This window comes from Chrysemys picta, chromosome 21 (assembly GCF_011386835.1).
Source record: "Chrysemys picta bellii isolate R12L10 chromosome 21, ASM1138683v2, whole genome shotgun sequence".
Taxonomy (NCBI): Eukaryota; Metazoa; Chordata; order Testudines; family Emydidae; genus Chrysemys; species Chrysemys picta.
Window position 1 is genome coordinate 10109673 of NC_088811.1, and position 17516 is coordinate 10127188.

The 17516-nt window shown below is 41.3% G+C and overlaps 1 protein-coding gene across 10 annotated transcripts in view; it reads right to left on the reverse strand.

The window, feature by feature from the left end:
- Positions 1–17516, reverse strand: part of RERE (arginine-glutamic acid dipeptide repeats) — a 314825-nt gene that overhangs the window by 290695 nt on the left and 6614 nt on the right. The gene's annotated exons all lie outside the window — the stretch shown is intronic.

Below are 17516 nucleotides of genomic sequence, written 5' to 3' on the forward strand. Positions count from 1 at the left end.
TGGTGATCTAAAGACTATAAAGTGAAGCCAAATATCACTTCCTTTCTACATAACCCTTCAGATTTATGTGAATGATTAAAACTGTTTAGGTCAGGTTAATAAAAACAATGTAAATCACAGAACAATATTAAAAAAACAAAAAGCCTTTTAAATTCTTAATACAATGCACACTGTTCCCCTCCCTTTAAAACACCATTCATGGAAGAATAGCACCAAGTAATCTACAAAGGGCTGGTGTTGTTACAAGGACAATTATCAAGGGGATTTAATGTCATTTGAAGCCAAGAAAGAGCATCCCTACTTCAAATGTCATAACTTTCCTCTTTGTAAGGCTGTCAAAGAACGCTTCATCGGGAACACAGGGAAACTAGGGTACATCAGCCAGGAATACATCACTCCCTTGCAAACAGCCAATTTATAGCAGCATTGCTTGTGGAGGATAAGGGGCCTCCTGAACTGCAAGTGTGGATACTGCAACGCAACTGTTGCATGGAAATGAGATTAGGATGGAGGGCCTAGAATGATGGTGAAAAGTCCACACCCCCAGGTCAGGCCAGACACAGGCCCCAATCCTTGCCACTCAAGACTGTAAAACCACCTTCTAGTGCTCAATCACAGAGTACAATGGAAAGTTTATAGTTTTACACAGCCATTTTTTGTAGAGTATTGATATAGACAAAATATAAACGTTTCCATTGTCTCATCGACTCAGGCCAGTGGAGAAAGCAGCAAGCAAATAAAAGAACTGATGGCAAACCCCTTATTACAAAGCTGCAACTAGCATTAAGTAGAGAATATTTCCTCAAAGTCAGAGTCATGTAAGTCTTTTAGAATTAACCCCATTTTAAATGTTTCATATTCCAGTTACATAAAGCTGCTAAACATAAATGTGGAAGAACTAAAGTAAAAGGTATGTAAGTGTGTTAATTTTAATGGCAGGATATCATTGATACATGTACGACCAAATCTTGGAAGGATTTTATGTGCTACCAACAAAGTCATTAGGACATCACAGATCAATGTTTGTCTGCAAAGTTATTTATAGTAATCAGAGACGATTTTTACTTAATATCCACAAAGAGATGTTTTAAGTCTATTTACTAGCACAGGGACAGTAACTATCATAAGGGAAACCACATCTAGTACTCCACCCTCCTACTCTTTTAAAAAGGCTAGATAGTTGGTTCTTTGGTTGGACTTATCTAATTTCTACAGCAAATATTGGACTTTGGCACACCTAACACTCTGGCAAAGCTACAAATATTTGTCTAACGTAATCATTTCCACTATATTTAGGTGTTCCTCCCTCTCCCCATTTTTCCCAGTAAATAGGACTTCAGCTGCATGTTAAAACTTGAGATAAAGCCAAGATGGTTATGATGCTAAGGTGTCAGCTGGAAGTATTTGAATGCAGAGAGCAAATCTGAGTAGCTGAACATTTTCAGCTCCCACTACCCCTCCTCACTATACCAGAAAGCAATACATTAAAAAAAAAATTTCAAATAAATCATGCAAACTAAAATTAGATTTAGTTCTTTTGGAAAACCCCAGAGAGAGCTGCAAACATCTGAAAGACAGAGCCCAATTCTGCAACCTCAGTTACAGAAATAGTCCCATTAAAGTAAATGGACTACTGGCATCAGGATTACTCAAAGTGAGGAAGAGCTGCAGAGGTGGGCCTCTGTGATCCATTCACTGAACAATGTTTTCCACTCAAGCACTGCTATAATTAAAGTAAGAGATCCTGTCTGGGAAAAAAAAAAAAAAAAAAAAACAGGTTCTGGGGGAAACATCTACAAGATTTTAACCTGATAATTTTTTTTAACCAAATCTTCAATAAAAATCCAGAATATTCAAAAAAGAAAAAGATAGGTCAGCTCTCAAATGCTATCCTACGCCAGAAAAAACACTGATCTAAAATTGCTTTTAGATGAGCAATACAAAAAGCTTTTTTTGTTGTTGTTGTCCACTGATTTAAATACATTCACATACAGATCAACCCTAATGAGATTTATGCCCACAGAAGCTCTCTTTAATTTTAGACGTCGGTCTCATTTTCTCTGAATAGTGGCCTATTTTGGTTAATGACTGAGTAGACATCAGAATTTTTTCTCCTACAAAGCCCTCTCTTCCTCAGTACAGTAGCACTGTTGTAATCATGAGATTAAGTCTGCTTATTCATGTGTGAAATGGAGACTTGCTCCTCCCCTTATACTGGAGACTGCCTACAGCAAACTGGGTCTGCATATTCTTCATAATTTCGTAATGCCGAACAACGGTAGTATTTCTCACTGTCTTTTATTGAGTTTACAAAATATGGTACCATAAATATCTGGCATTTAACATAACAAAACCTTGCTATCAAAAGCATAACCTTTGATCTTTGCTTTTAAGGTACATAATCAGTTTCCGCTATGACGCAATATAAAAGTGTTATTCAAACGGCAAATTTATACAAGGTTTCTTTAAAAAAATAATAGCAATACATCAGGAGCCCAATATTCATGGTTCAAAGTAAATTCTTCCTGCAGCCAACCTATACAACAGTATACTTCATTTCTACAGAAACTAATATCCAAGGATTTAAAGAAGTTTTGCAAGCATCCACTAATCAAGATTCCACACCCTTATGAGGCAGAAAAGTATTATGCACAGCTTATAGGAAACTACAGCACAATGGATGTCCCTATATCCTGTGTGGTATTATTTGTAACTATTGTACATGCACACAAAGTACAATATATAGTAGGGTGAAGAGTGAGGTATAAGAACTTGTATACAATAGAAAGTAAAGCCAGGCTGCATTTTAGAAATCCTTAACAAAATAGATTTGATTTGCCCAAGGTGTCAGTCTGTGGCAGACCTGGACCTCCACTCTCCCATTCTTAAGTCTTTGCCAAAAGACCCCACTTCCTCCTGTTCTAGACCTGATTAACAAAACCTTTCACACTAAGCCGTTGACAGGAATGTACAGACATATCACAGCAGGTAGACCACTATTCAGTGTCTCTTAGTTCCTAGTTTCGTGCCCTTTGTAGCAGTGATTAAAAGCATTCTATATTTATATAGTGTTGACTCTCCTGGTAAGAATCATATCTTGTATAATAAAACATAAAATTAATAGCTATTAGGAACAGTTAGAAGCAGTAAATATCTTCTCAACACGGCTTTGCATACCAGCATAAACAGAGCATTCAGGATCATGACCGGTAGTGAATTCCGTTAGGGAACATGTCTAAAAATGCTCGTTCTCATTGCAAAAAACTACCTGGGGCCGAGCAAGCCTCAGAGCTCACGTCCACTAACTCGGGCTTGCACTACAGGACTAAAAACAGAAGAGGAGACCCACCCCCAGAGCTGAGTTTCAGAACTCAAGCTTCGGCCAAAGCAAGATCTACACTGCTATTTTCAACCCCACAGCACAAGTCCGTGTCAGATGACCCAAACAGACTCACTGCACCAGGGTTTTGGTTTGGGTTTTTGCAGTGTAGATGCATAGTCTCAAGATTGTAAGACAAGATATACCCACAGAAAACACACACTTCAGCAATGCCCATCCTGACAAACAATTAAGAACACGGACGAAAGATCAAATCAGATTGGCTTTGACTTGGTCTTTATGCCCCAAATTGTCTTTAGCAGTGTCCTAACATACACATGATCATCATATGTGAATTAGCAAAAAAGCTTGTTTGTTTACCTTCAGTATGACAGCACCTTCTGCGTAGTCTGTTTCAATGTTGCCACTCACCAAGGAGGAAACTGAAAAGTCTGTTACAAATATCAGCAAAATCTGCATGCACCATAAAACACAGTGCAACTGAAACAGTCATTGCTGTAGGAGGTGGTGACAAACTAGCCGCAAAGCACTCTGCACAACAAGATGCATGTGTAAGGATGGGGGAGCAGAATTTGCTATGGGCAACAGGCACATCTATTCTAACACAAAGTACAACAGAACTATTTTTGAATACCTGCCCAGAACAAAGGGTCTCAGCTTTTCAGGTGTCTTTACACACGCACAGTAAACCATATGGAATACTACTTCTGAACGAGAAAGGGCTAAGTCAATTTGGTATTTGAGCAATCCAGAGTGTTTCAAAGTCCTAAGTTTGATCTACCACTAAACCCCTCTCACTGGGTTAACAGGAATGTATTATGAAACTACACATTTAATTAGACTAAAATATTTTTTTACTAAAATATTTTTTTAAAGCAATGATTGAATCATAAAGTAGTCTAGTTCCTTTATTCTGTAGTTTTCCCTGGCAGAAAATACTACCACAAAGCATTGTGTCCCCACTCTTCTGAATTTATTTTACCAAATAGTGTAGTATTTGCCAGGAAGTTGGTTGAACAGTTATTTCACCTGAAAAACTAAGCAAGGAACCACAAAAGAAGCCTTAATCAACCACTGCCATTTCTCTAAAATTTCCAACCATTGCAGCTCCACCGGTGATACCAACAGGGGAGTGCTTGTGTAAGCAGGGGGTTCATTTGATATAAGCCTGCTCTGAATAAAGCTAGGCAATCCAGAGCTTGAAGTGCAGGAAGATGGTTGGAGCCCTGTTTTCACTAGCAATTCCACCACTGCAACAGGTGGAGTGAGAAATAGTGGGAAATTTTTGGAAAAAATCCTAACACAGACACCCCCCTAGATACTTTACCAAGAGCACATTAAATGGCTAAACGAACTTGTGCTTTTACCTGTTTCTATGTTAAGCATGAACCCCAGTGTGCTGGACTTCTCTATGGCAAGTGTAGTCAATAGATGGACCATGGGCCAAATCCAGACCACCAAATGCTTTTGAAAGGACCATGAAATCTTTTTACTTATTATCATTATTGTTATTGCAGTGTGAAAAATGTTTCTCTAGAGTCTGGACCTTGGCTATACCTTGACCAAGAAACGTAGATCTTGAACAAAAAAATTGACTACCCCTGCTCTAGGGCATGCAATATAATTTCTCACCCAGCAGTTGCCCAGAATGCATTTCCCAACCTTGCATCTCAGTCACATGTCTGGTAGCTGCTAGATAATTTGCTAAATATAGGTGTGAAATTTACAGGACAAGGAGGTGGGGGGGAAAGGAGGGAACCAACAACTTTGTGCAGAAACACCACTGCCGACACTCTTACCAGAAGCAGTTAAGTCACTGGTTAGAACTTAAGAGAGGATGTACCTTTGAAAATATAGTCATTCGGTAAAACACATATAAGGCCATGTCTACGTTACCAACGGTGGTTCATGCAAGTTACGCTGGCATACAGCTCCCAAAATCTGTACATCATTTGGGCACATGCATGCCTGGTTCCTTGCGCTGCTGCTGCATGTACTCACCAGCAGTGTTTGAGAGTATGTAAAGTGCGGCACACCATGGGTAGGTATTCCAGTGTGCCGCACGCCATCACTGAATGCAATGCCTTTTGGGAAACACTTGCGATGCATTGTGGGATAGAAATGACTCATCCAGGGATCTCTGGGAGCTAAGGGTCAAGCTCCCAGCATGCAATTTTTCCATCCCATAATGTCATTCATATCCCATAATTTTATGCCTTTTTAAAAAACAATCCCACAAACCCACATGGCAATTTTGAGTCCATCATCTCTGACGGAAGCATCGAGTCCACAGAGCTCTGCATTATTCTCAAATATTACAAATTCAGGATGCGTGATTCTCCTGTATTCACAGACCCACAGGAAGTACTGTAACAATGGGAGACATGCTTATTTCTTCAAGGACAGTTAGCTGAGGAACATAAAAATAATTCAAGACTGTTGGTGGCATTCATGGAGCAGCTACAGATGGGTCAAGCACCACTTCTGGGCCCAAGAAACAGGCACTGACTGGTAGGAACACATTGTGACGCAGGTCTGGGACAACGAGCAGTGGACACAGGACATTTGGTGGCCACATTCCTAGATCTGTGCGCCAAGCTCACCCCAGCCCTTCGGCATGGGGACACCAGCATGAGAGTTGTTTTGATTCTGGAGAAGCAAGTGGCGATCACACACTGGAAGTTTGTAGTGCTGATTTGCTACTGGTCAGCAGGAAACCACTTTGGAGTTGGAAAATCCACACTGGCGGCCATTGTCATGCAAGCATTAGGGCCATTAATCTCGTGCTACACAGGACTGTGAGCCTTGGCAATGTTCAGGAAATAATGGATGGTTCTGCACCAATAGGATTCCCAAACTGCAGTGAGGCAACAGACAACATGCATATAGAATCATAATAATATAGGGCTGGAAGGGACCTTGAGAAGTCATTAAGTCTAGACCCCTGCACTGTGGCAGGACCAAGTAAACCTAGACCATCCCTGACAGGTGTTTCTCTAAATTGTTTTTAAAAACCTTTAAAGATGGGAACCCTACAACCTCCCTTGGAAGCCTATTTCAGGTTTAACTACGCTTGGAGTTAGAACATTCTTCCTAATATCTAACCTAAATCTCCCTTGCTGCAGATTAAACCCATTACTTCTTGGCCTGCCTTCCTTGGACATGAAGAACAATTGATCAATGTCCTCTTTGTAACAGACCTTAACATATTTAAAGACTTAGCTCCCCACTCTGTCTTCTTTTCTCAAGACTTCAGGCCATGTGTGATCCACTATAATTCCCAGATCCTTTTCAGGAGAGACTACCACCTAGCCAATTATTCTCCATTTTGTAGTTATGCAGTTGATTTTTCCTTTCTAAGTGAAGTACTCTGCACTTGTCTTTATTCAACTTCATATTGATTTCAGACCAACTCTCCAATTGATCAAGATCATTTTGGCACAAGTGCACTTTGTCACAGAGTACATCAACAGACAAGGCTACTTTTCTATGGTTATGCAAGCATTGGTGGATTACCAGGGACACTTCACCGACATTGTGGGCTGATCAGGGTACATCCACGAGTCTCACATCTTGAAGAATGTAGGACTGTTCAGAAAGCTGCAAACAGGGACATTCTTTCCCAACTAGTGGATTACCACTAACGACACTGAAATGCCAACAGTGATTCTGTGGGACCCAGCCTATTCTCTGCTCCCCTGGCTCATGAAGCCATACATTGGCCACCTCAAAAGCCCAAAGGAGGGATTCAACTACCAGCTCAGCAGGTGCAAAATGACTGTTGAACATGCTTTTGACAGACTGAAGGACGCTGGTGGTGTTTACTTACTAGATTGGAGCTCAGTGAAAAAATAACCTAATGGTTAAAGCCATCTGTTGTGTCCTGCATAATACCTGTGAGGCAAGGGGGAAAAAAGCTGACGATAGGGTGGAGGTAGAGCAGCTGTCTGCTGAGTTCGAACAGCCAGACCCAAGGGCTATTACAAGAGCCCCCCGTGGAGCTGTGCAGTTGAGAGAGGCATCAGAAGAGCACTTTGTCAGCCACAGTCGTCTTCTGTGCTGGAGTCTTCTCTGGGCCTGGAGCTTTGAGTGCTGCTAATAACTGTGTATTGTTTCCTGTACATTCATAAATGTGCATCTTTTCCTTCTAAAGCTATGAATTATGTGGTGCTTGGATTACATTTAAAAGTACTGTTTGCTTTGACTCCCACTATGTATTCTGCAATATTTGCTGTGAACTAATAAAGATAATTTGATTTTCCAAAAATAGAACTTTATTGAGCAGGAAAAAGTAACATGCAAAAAAACACAGGCAATGTTACACACATTTTTAACATAACAGGGGAAAACTTAAAGGAAGTAAACATTTATGTCCATGTGAGTAAACAAATGTCATCTGTGGTGGCCATATACACACTGACCTGTGAGAACCATGATTGGTGTATGTGAAGCTGTGGATTTCCCTGCTGCCCCTCCTCCCCAAGCATGGAGTGACAGGGGTAATGATATGCCATGTGGTATGTTGGGGGTCCGGGGAGTGGTAACCATGTACTAGAAAAGACGGCGAGTGCAGGGATTTTGTATGTGTAGGTCAATCAGGCTCTGCAGCCTTTGGGTTCGTCCTGGTACATTTCACATTCCTTGTCTTGCTGGGATTTCTGGGGCCTTTTTCCTGTCCTCTTTCTTCACGCTGTTGGCCACATTGGCCCTCCAAGGCCTTTGTTCAAGATCCAATGCAGCCCTGTCTTGCAGGAACTCACAGAATGCGTCCTCACTCATCCTCTTTTTTTCTCCTCCTCATCAGAGTCTGGCATGCTGTGAGCGTGGAGGGGGCACCCCTCAAGGCTGGCACACTAGAAGCTGCTGATAAAAAACGGACAGATAGATGTACCATTGGATTTACAGTCACAACAGAAAGGAAAAAAGTTTCAAAATTCCCTCCCCTTATTCCAATCAATATTTTTTTTAAAAAGAAATGCTTATATACACTTTGCCTTTGGAGTACTTCAGCACATCACTCTCCAGCCCCAGCCATGGTAAGTATGGGCTGCTGGGAGGAGGCAGGGAAATGGAATCTGTTGCATGACGCTATAACATTTCTCTACACTTCATGGGTACGGACATCAGGTAATGGCACTGAATACTGGCATGGTCTTCCACAGGCAGAGGTGTTTTTAGCGGATATCTCATTCCTGAGCGTCACAGAGAACACAGCTGCACTGGCACACAAGGCTGCCTGGGCCCATAGGCCACTAGCCTGTTTACTGAAATAGTGCTAGCCAAATTCATCGCAGAACGGAAAGGGAAAACCTCCTACCATGGAGAAAGAAATCAGGCTGCCATCCCTAGAAACCTTTGAGAAAGGATTGCAAAGTATCGCCATTCAAGTTTCACAGAGATCTCTCAGGAGGATACAAGGGAAATCCCAATGCACATAATCAAAGTGTTCTGTGGGCCCCCACCTCCCAACTAAACCAACAGACAACGGGAAGCAGATGCCAACTCTACCTCTGTACCCCTACCTCATCTTCCACGAGTAATACAATGACAAGTCCTATACCTGTGTCTTGTTAACTTGGAGGTGGGCTAGGCACCATCTTTAAATGTAAAGATTGTAAGAAAAAGTGCATGGACACACTTACCTTCCCTTCCCCTTTATCAGGCTCATCTGTGCTTGCCTGGTGGAACTGACTAGATCGTGACAAAGTCTCAAACAGGTCCTGTCTTGGGGTATGGCAGGATTCCCCCACCACATCTCCCACTTCCTTCTCACTGTTCGCAGCAGGGATCTCGGTCTCAGGCTCCTCCAAGGTATCCACAGTGCTCTACAGATCTCCACCAAGCATGGCATACAGTTCTGTGTACAAATGGCAGGTCTGTGGCAAAGAACCAGATCTATTTTTGCACTCCCTAGTCTTGTGTTAGGCCTGGAGAAGTTCCTTCGCTTTCACACAGCACTGCTGATCCCTTGTCATACCCCTTTGTCTGTGTCCCCCATGCAATCTGCTCATAGATGTCCATGTTTTTACTTCTGGTCTGTAGCTGTGCTTGCACAGCATCTTCTCCCCATAGGCCCAGGAGATCCAATACTTCCCTGTCTACTCCAAGCAAGAGCATATCCAGTACTTATCTGCATGCATGAAGCTGCCATGATCAGTTGGGCAGTTGCACAAAACACAGGTGAGCTGCTAGGTACACTCACGAAGGTGGGCAATCAGGAAAAGGCATTTCAGCCACACACGAAGAAGAAAGGGACTGGCTTTTGGTCTCTGTGGCCTCTGGGCAGCGGAGTTTAAAATTATGACCAGAGCAGTCACTGTCACAGGGAATGGGGCGGTGTGGGACAAGCTGCTGGAAGACTGTTATGGTTGACCAAGGTTATGCAGTGTCTACACTTTCACTACATTAACCTCAGTTGGTCAACCATGTCTCTGCGCTGCAAATTCGAGGGGATGTTTCAATCTACTGTATCGCTGTACTGGGGCATTTACGCTGGCCAGAGAAAAAATTGAGTGTAGCGTAGTGTGTAGCTTGTGATGAGGTATGTAATCTTCTACATTAGTAGTACCGAAACTGCAACACAGAGAGCAGCATTAACAACCTGTTAACCACCTAGAGGACATTGCTAATTCATATATAAATTCACAATTTCTAGTCATGTGGCAGGAAAATAAGTTGTAAGAAAATGATTCAAGTGGTAAGTTTGGCCTCAATCTGTAGTTCTAGGAAGTGCTTCACTACGCCTCCAGAGCCACACTTTAGTCATGAAATATATTTTCGGTTATAAGCCCTCCATTAAACTTGGATACATAATTCTAGTCATGTGATCATACTAGTTGAACAGGTCCAGGTGGCATAGTGGGTTAGTTAATGCACTCAGTGCAATACTTTGCAAAGCTGGGACATAAACGATTAGCTTTTTGAACACATAGGTAGAAATCACTATTAAGCCACAAGCAAAATGAGTTTAGCAGTCGAATTCAAGTACACTGTGGACACTTTCATCACATCACAAGACCACCACGCTGGCCAGCACAATGAGCAGTCTCTGCTCAAGCCAATCTTAAATCTAATAATCAGGACAGGATGGAGGTGTTCTGGAAATTAACTTGAGGCCTGTACCATGCCTAGTTTTACCCAATGCTATTCATCCCTCATTATATTGGGCACTAAATTCACACAAAATATGTAAAAGACTATAGAATTTTAAAAGACAAATGTTTCTATAAAATGATAAATTAGAAGGAAAAAAATCTCTCGACTTTCATAATTACAGGCTACTGTTCGGGGATAATTAAATGTAGAAACACGGAAGCTATGTACCATAGTGAAATTATTCAATAGTTTCAAAGCAGAGACAATTTCTCAAAAAAAATCCCACCAACTGTAAGGTGAGATCAGACATTACGCCAGAGGGAATTCTGTGCCAAAAAATTAAAAATTCTACAAAATTCTGCATATTTTATTTGTTAATAAATAAATGTGGAGGCTCCAGCATGGCAGTGGGGAGCACAGGCCATTGGCTGCACGGAAATGGGAGATCTCTCTGCAGCCATCCCCCACCCACCAGAGACACGGACTTGGCAGTGACGCTGCACCCAATCCTGACACAAGGCAGGGCTTGCCCCAGGAACACCACAGGGCCCTGCCCCTCCATGCCAGGAGTACCAAGGGAGAGAGACACATGGACAGAGCCTCGCACACCCAGCCCTGGTCCCCGATCCAGTTGTGGGACAAACAGGCTCAGCCCGGCAGGATCCAAGTGCGGAGAGGCTTAGTGGGGGGGCATCCAGATGTGGGGTGAGAGGGTTCTGTGTGGGGCAATCTGGGTGCAGGCAGCTCAGTCACAAGTCCAGGTGTGGGGGGAGGGGGCTTGTTGGGGAGTTCCGCGTACAGGGGGAAATGGAATTCTGAAAGGGGATCCAGGTGAAGGTGGTTGGGACTCAGCCAAGGAGGGGTGGGGGGAGATAGGGCTTGGCAGGGGCGTCAGTGTGGGAGGCTCAGGGGAGGAGTCAGGTGCTGGAGGAGTGGGGCTTGGTGGGATGGAGGTCCAGGTGAGGGGGCTCATCAGGGTGGTGCAGGTGCAGGGGGTGGGGCTCATAGGGTGAGGGTTCAAGTGCAAGGGGGCTCAGCAGGGGCTGGTCTGCGTGTAGGGGAGAGGGACTCGGATTGGGGGTTTGAGTGGGATGGGGGCTCTAAGGGGCTGGTCTCGATATGGGGGGGTCTGGATGCAAGGGGATTGAACAGACGGGGGAGCAGATCCCCACAGTGACCCCTTCCCCCACGACAATGGGGGCAGAACTTCCTGCATCCAGGTGAGGTTCCTGAGGGTGGGTCTGACCCAGCCCTGGTCACTTCTTGCAGAAGGAGAAGTCGTCCTGTCCTCCCCTAGCAGCTGAGTCTGGCGCAGGGTAGGGGCCACCAGTTAGGGCATCCTCAGCCCCGCTCACTCACCCCCTCCCCTGTAGTGATTTACCTCTCTGCTGGCTGCTCCGGGCTGCTGGGGCAGGGTGTGTGACCACTCTTGTGGCTTCCCTTTATTTCCCCGTCAGAAGTCATTTTTCTGCAGGGAAGCAAAGAAATCTGCAGGGGACATGAATTCTGCACGCATGCAGAGGCGCAATATTCCCTCAGGAGTACAACGTGAAATCTCTGTCCCATCTGCAAGATCGATTTTTAACAATGAAGGATTGTGAACAGGTCTGTGACATGCTTTTAAGAGACTGAAAGTCATTGAATGAACAATCCAACATATAAGGCTCTGGGTTGACAATAGGTCAGCACAAAAAGGATCAGGAACTATATACACAACTCTAAATGAGGAACAAAATATGGACGTTTTTCACACTATGAATATACATAGGGCAAAAACATCGTCGTTCTGCTCTTTTTTGCTGAAATATAAAAATTGAAACACATTCGTACTTATATAGGACAGTAAAAAAAACTGTGCATTTTATTAAAATCACATGACATGGTTTATTAAATTTGTACAAGAGTATCTTCAAAGATTGAAACTTCAGAGAAAGCAATCATTTGCTAAATGTAAGCTTTAAAGGTAAAACAAGCATAAAAATGTCAAGCTATTTGCTTAAAAATCACAAAACTCTCTCCTACTACAGTAACCTAATCCACCTCAAATTCAAGTCTTTAGAACTGCTCTCCATGTGCTATAGGACAAAAATCACCAGTTCCTGTTATCCAAGCAATCAAGACCCAATTAAATCTACTCACCACTGCCCAGATTAGCCTGTTTTCTCCAACAGTCATGTAACCTCTCCCATTAGATAAATATCTACAAATTCAGTTGAGATTTATTTCTGGCTAATTCTTAGTTTATACTGAATAGTGAGCTCCCCTAAGAACAAGCAAGAACAAGAAGATATTTCACAAAAACCCACTTTGAAACTATACTAAATTTAGAGAATATCAAATAAGTATTTTAATGTATAGCATTTGAACATCACCAGGGACGAGGAGAAAGAGGAATGAGGGAAAGTATTATATGATGGGATGGCCACTGGATGCCAAGCTCTAAGTCCATTGGAAATGTTCATGAACAGCTAGGTACAAGCTAAAACCTTTTTATGGCATTGACCAGGTTTTGCACAAATCAATTGAATTTGTACAATAATCCATACACAACTTAATCCAGACTGCCAATGAAAAACTCAAAGTAGCAGTATTTTAAGGAGTAGGTATTATTTCCAAGAGACAAAATTCCCAGTGTTGAGTCCCAACTAAGCACTTTGTTTACTTGTTTACAAATATTCAGTAATGTGTTCCAGAAGATCAGTAAATACATATACCACACATACTTTAAAAGCCATTAAGAAAACTAAAAATACAAGTATGTCTTGATCAGATAATTCTGAGGTAAATTTCCTTTGGCCACCCATCCAGCACTAGATTAACTGTTGCTCTATTTGTGACAAATAGTTGGTATTCTCTAGAAGCTCCATAAAAGCAAACTCGAGACAAACAACTACTGGGTGCATTCCACATGCAAAATCCACTGCATTAACAAGTCAAACGAAGAAAATGACACCAGTGTTTATGAAGCACGTCTTGCCTGGTCAGCACTCTCTTGGGCTGAAAGGAGGTGTCCATGACTGCAATGCAAAGCACCTTGTGGAAAGTCCCATATTTGGCTTTATATTTTCTGGGTACATCAAAAAGTGTTTGTATCAGCAGTTCTTCCAAAGTCTCAATTCCCTACCATAACAATGCAGACACAGAAAAGGATGTGCTAAGACCTGATCACTCCAAGTTGCATTAGTTTAACCAAAGTTATTCTTTTAAAGCGATTCAGTTAAGTCGTTGCAACTTGGTGCATGGGCATCGTAAAAATCAATGTAGACCTGTCTTATGTCAGTTCAGTTTCTTCCTATAAATTTAATTTTAAGCTAGTAAGTATGTCCACATCGGAGTTTGCACCAGTTTAGTGAAACCAATGCAAGCCTGAGTGCTGACAAGCACGAAGATTTTCAGCTGCAAAATGCTAACCAATACCCTTATACATATTATTGCTAATGCACCAATTATGAGAGGTATGAAAGAGCTAAGTGTTTCAAAGCTTTAGTATCTTCCTAACCTGGTACAGAATTACAACTAATCTCCAGTCAAGACTATCGCCAACTATATTCAAAATGACCACAGAGCTGTGTACATAGAGCAAGGTTCTGTTGATTCTATTATTTAAACAGGTGTTTTTTAAAAGTATTGTTGAATTTAACTATTGTGGAGCTCCCACAGGAAAACAATGTAGAGAACAAAAAGACTTACAGTGAACGTTGGCATTTTGGGTAGTACAGCATGTCCTTAAAAAGAAAAGCAGCATGTAGCCAAAGATGATTCTGTATGACAACAAAAAAGGTAACAAGACAACCAATTGCTGTACAGCAACTAGCTAAACTTCACTAGCTGTAGAGTCAAACCCAAACTTCTTGCATTTGTGCTTTGTTACCATAATTTATACTGGTCATTACCAACATGTTTTAAGAAAACCAAAAATATTTACTTTCATCATAAAATACTTATTCTCATCTTGTGCATTAAGCGTTCATACCCCTTGGAAGAGAACTTTAGGGCCGAAAGACCAAACGGCAGTCTCTTGTGCAGGTGCTACTGTGTTCACAACTTATTGTGCCTGCCTTTTAGCACCCAGAAGTAGCTGTGCACACAAATCCCACCATATAGATAGAGCTAAGCACCTGATTTTGCAGACAAAAATCCACACAGGCCGAGCTCCATTTAAAAATCAGAAGCATGAATCAAATTCAGTTTGCTTTTCCCAACAGACTGTCACATGCTTGATCACAAACAGAAGTTACTCTCAACAGTGGAGCATCAGATTTTTTCCCCCCACTTTGTTTCCAGGTGCCACTGTTTTTTCAGTATGCATTTGCAAAGAATTTCCCTGCCAACAACTGATTCTGCACAGCTACCCCTACTATATCCATTCACGAAAGAGCACTCTTTCAATTTAGACCAGGATGTACTTAAATTCGCTTAGCAACGGTGGCATGTACTATTATAAAGAGAACAGATACAACGTGAAATATTAACAGGAACCAAGAAGCCTAAAAAAATATTTGTTTTGGATTTTTTAAATGTGCTTTAGCTTGTGTGGCTGAAAATAATATATGCTTTGAATATATAAAACCTAAAAATAATGCAAAAGAGGACAACGCAATTTCTTTTAAAAACCACAGAAAGCAGTAATATACTGAAACAATACAGCAATTTTTCATACAGTATTCATAATTACTTTATTACACCATGAAAGGGTAATCAGAATCCGAATGATCCAATAATCTTGGGGTGCTCGCTCTTAACTCCTTTACATCATTAACTATAAAACATAGGCTGGCTGGATATGCCAGCTCTAATTACGATATTTTAATATTAAACATGCAGTTTAGAGACATTCCTCCTCATACATACAGTCAAACACACACAGGCTCTAAGGTGCCACAAGTACTCCTGTTCTTTTGCAGATACAGACTAACACGGCTGCTACTCTGAAACACACACCAAAGATTACCTAAAAGCATTCAACTATTCAGTGGGAACTGCTGTGTAAGAATCTATTCCCTACTCTACCCTCCAAGGAATAGCTTTATTATCAGGAAAGGGAAATCTGATTTTTGGCTCCTTTGTTAGATTTCAACAGGAAATGGAGCAAATACAGTATATGTTTTGACTGCTTGTAAAAGTAAATTCTGCAGGGAATTGTTACTATATCAGATTTAAGGAAAGGGTGTTTTGGTTTTTTGTGTGTGTGTGTGTTTTTTTTTTTTTTTTTTTTTTTTACTGCTTGAGGTATATAGCCTGTTGCATTTTGGCTCAATCACTTTTATACTGTCTTGTAATACAACCACCTGCTGCGGAAACTCTTAGTCATCAGTCACAGACTAAAACCAAAAATCTTCACACTGTGGATAAATACAAATAAAGGAGTTCTCAGGTCCAACATGCGGAATATCTACTCTCTGCTGGGTTTCTACACTTTTCAAAGTGACAGTACCTATGAAAAAAGATGAGCTGACAACAACAAAGAAGCTGTGAACTTTCTCAGGGTCAAAGGAAGTAACATGCTGGTCCTATTTTAAGTAAATATATAATTTTCCTAGAACTGATTAGGGAGGTTTTAGTCCCCTAATCTAATCAGGAACAAAAGAATCCACAGCCACAACTTCAATACCAGATGTAGTAACCTTTGGCTGCTATCATTTTACCAGCTAGATGAATCATGGGAGAGACGATAATGTTTAATTTAGTGGCTAAAATACACCCCTCACACCAAAGGCCAAAACCTTCCACACAAGAGGGGAAAAAATACCACTGATTTAGTGTTATGAACTCTAACAATGTCTTCATTTTTAACATTCTTGCAGAGTATTCAATTTTCCAGACTTCAGGTGCTGCTATATGACATGTAATATTGAAAAACTACAGCTTTACTTCTCAAGAGTATTCTGATCTCGACAAAAAAAGGTGTCTGTTTTACAAAGTAATCACTATGTCAAACTAGGGCTGTCTTTTTGTTGTTTAATAAAGGATATAAGTCTGCAACAGACGAATTTAAAATAAAGCTCTGCATTACTAGGTAGAAATGCTGCAACAGACCTAGATTAGGATTAGTTAGTTTTGAAAAATTGTGTTTCCCTTCCCTGTCACATACCATAGTAGACCTTATCTTATTTTTGAAAAAGGAACATGAAAATCTGAAGATATCTAACTATTAAAAAACAGTTCAGGTTTGCTGTGTAGAACTTTAGATTGTTGCCTCTGAATTATATCCATTTTCACAGAAGAGCTTAATCGCACTGAATCATTCCTCTGAAATTTGCACTGTTATTTCCCCCTTGAGGAACTGTGCAGTCGCATTGCTAATGCGAAATTTACAGCCCTCATTTCCCCCGTGCTTTTGCTAACAGTAGGAAAAGCCAGAATTCTAACCCTGCTGTCATATGAGAAATGTATAGTTATAATAAACAAAATTCACACATCACAGTCAAATATTATTTATCCCAGTAACCAAATGTTTGTGCAATCACCAGGGCTTTTTGTTGGCAGAGCTGCATAAAAGTTTCCTAAAGAAGTCCAGCTTGTTTTAATCATTTACATTTTTCAACATTACTTGTTCTTGCTTTGCATTCAAAGGTCAAAACTCAAACTGCTACCTCAGGCAAACTTGGGAACAAATACTAATTGTTGTGAGCTCTTTCAGTGAGAACTTAACCTTTACTATCATTCAACCCCTGTTACACAAGGATTCACTGATAAACTTTCAAACAGACATAAAAGGGCAGAGATAAATGAGATCCAGTTCACACTACCGTTTGTATATCATGAGTCCAACACAGTTTTCCTGACTAGCACCAATATTTGCCTTAAGATCCATGTTATAAAACAGTGTTGCATGTTTCATAAAGCTCAGGAAATACTAGAACGTTTGTCTATTAGGCTAGTGTGGCTTGCAGAGTTCTTGAGGAGGAAGGGGGGGGGGGGGGGGAGCCTCATCCATGCTGGCCAGGGAACCATATTAGAACCTTAAAACATGGTTATTCCACTGTGGCATGGTTGTAACCTTAGTGAGACTCCAGATCAGACACTATAGCAAAAATATATTACACACACACATATAGACACACACACACTTTATATGGAA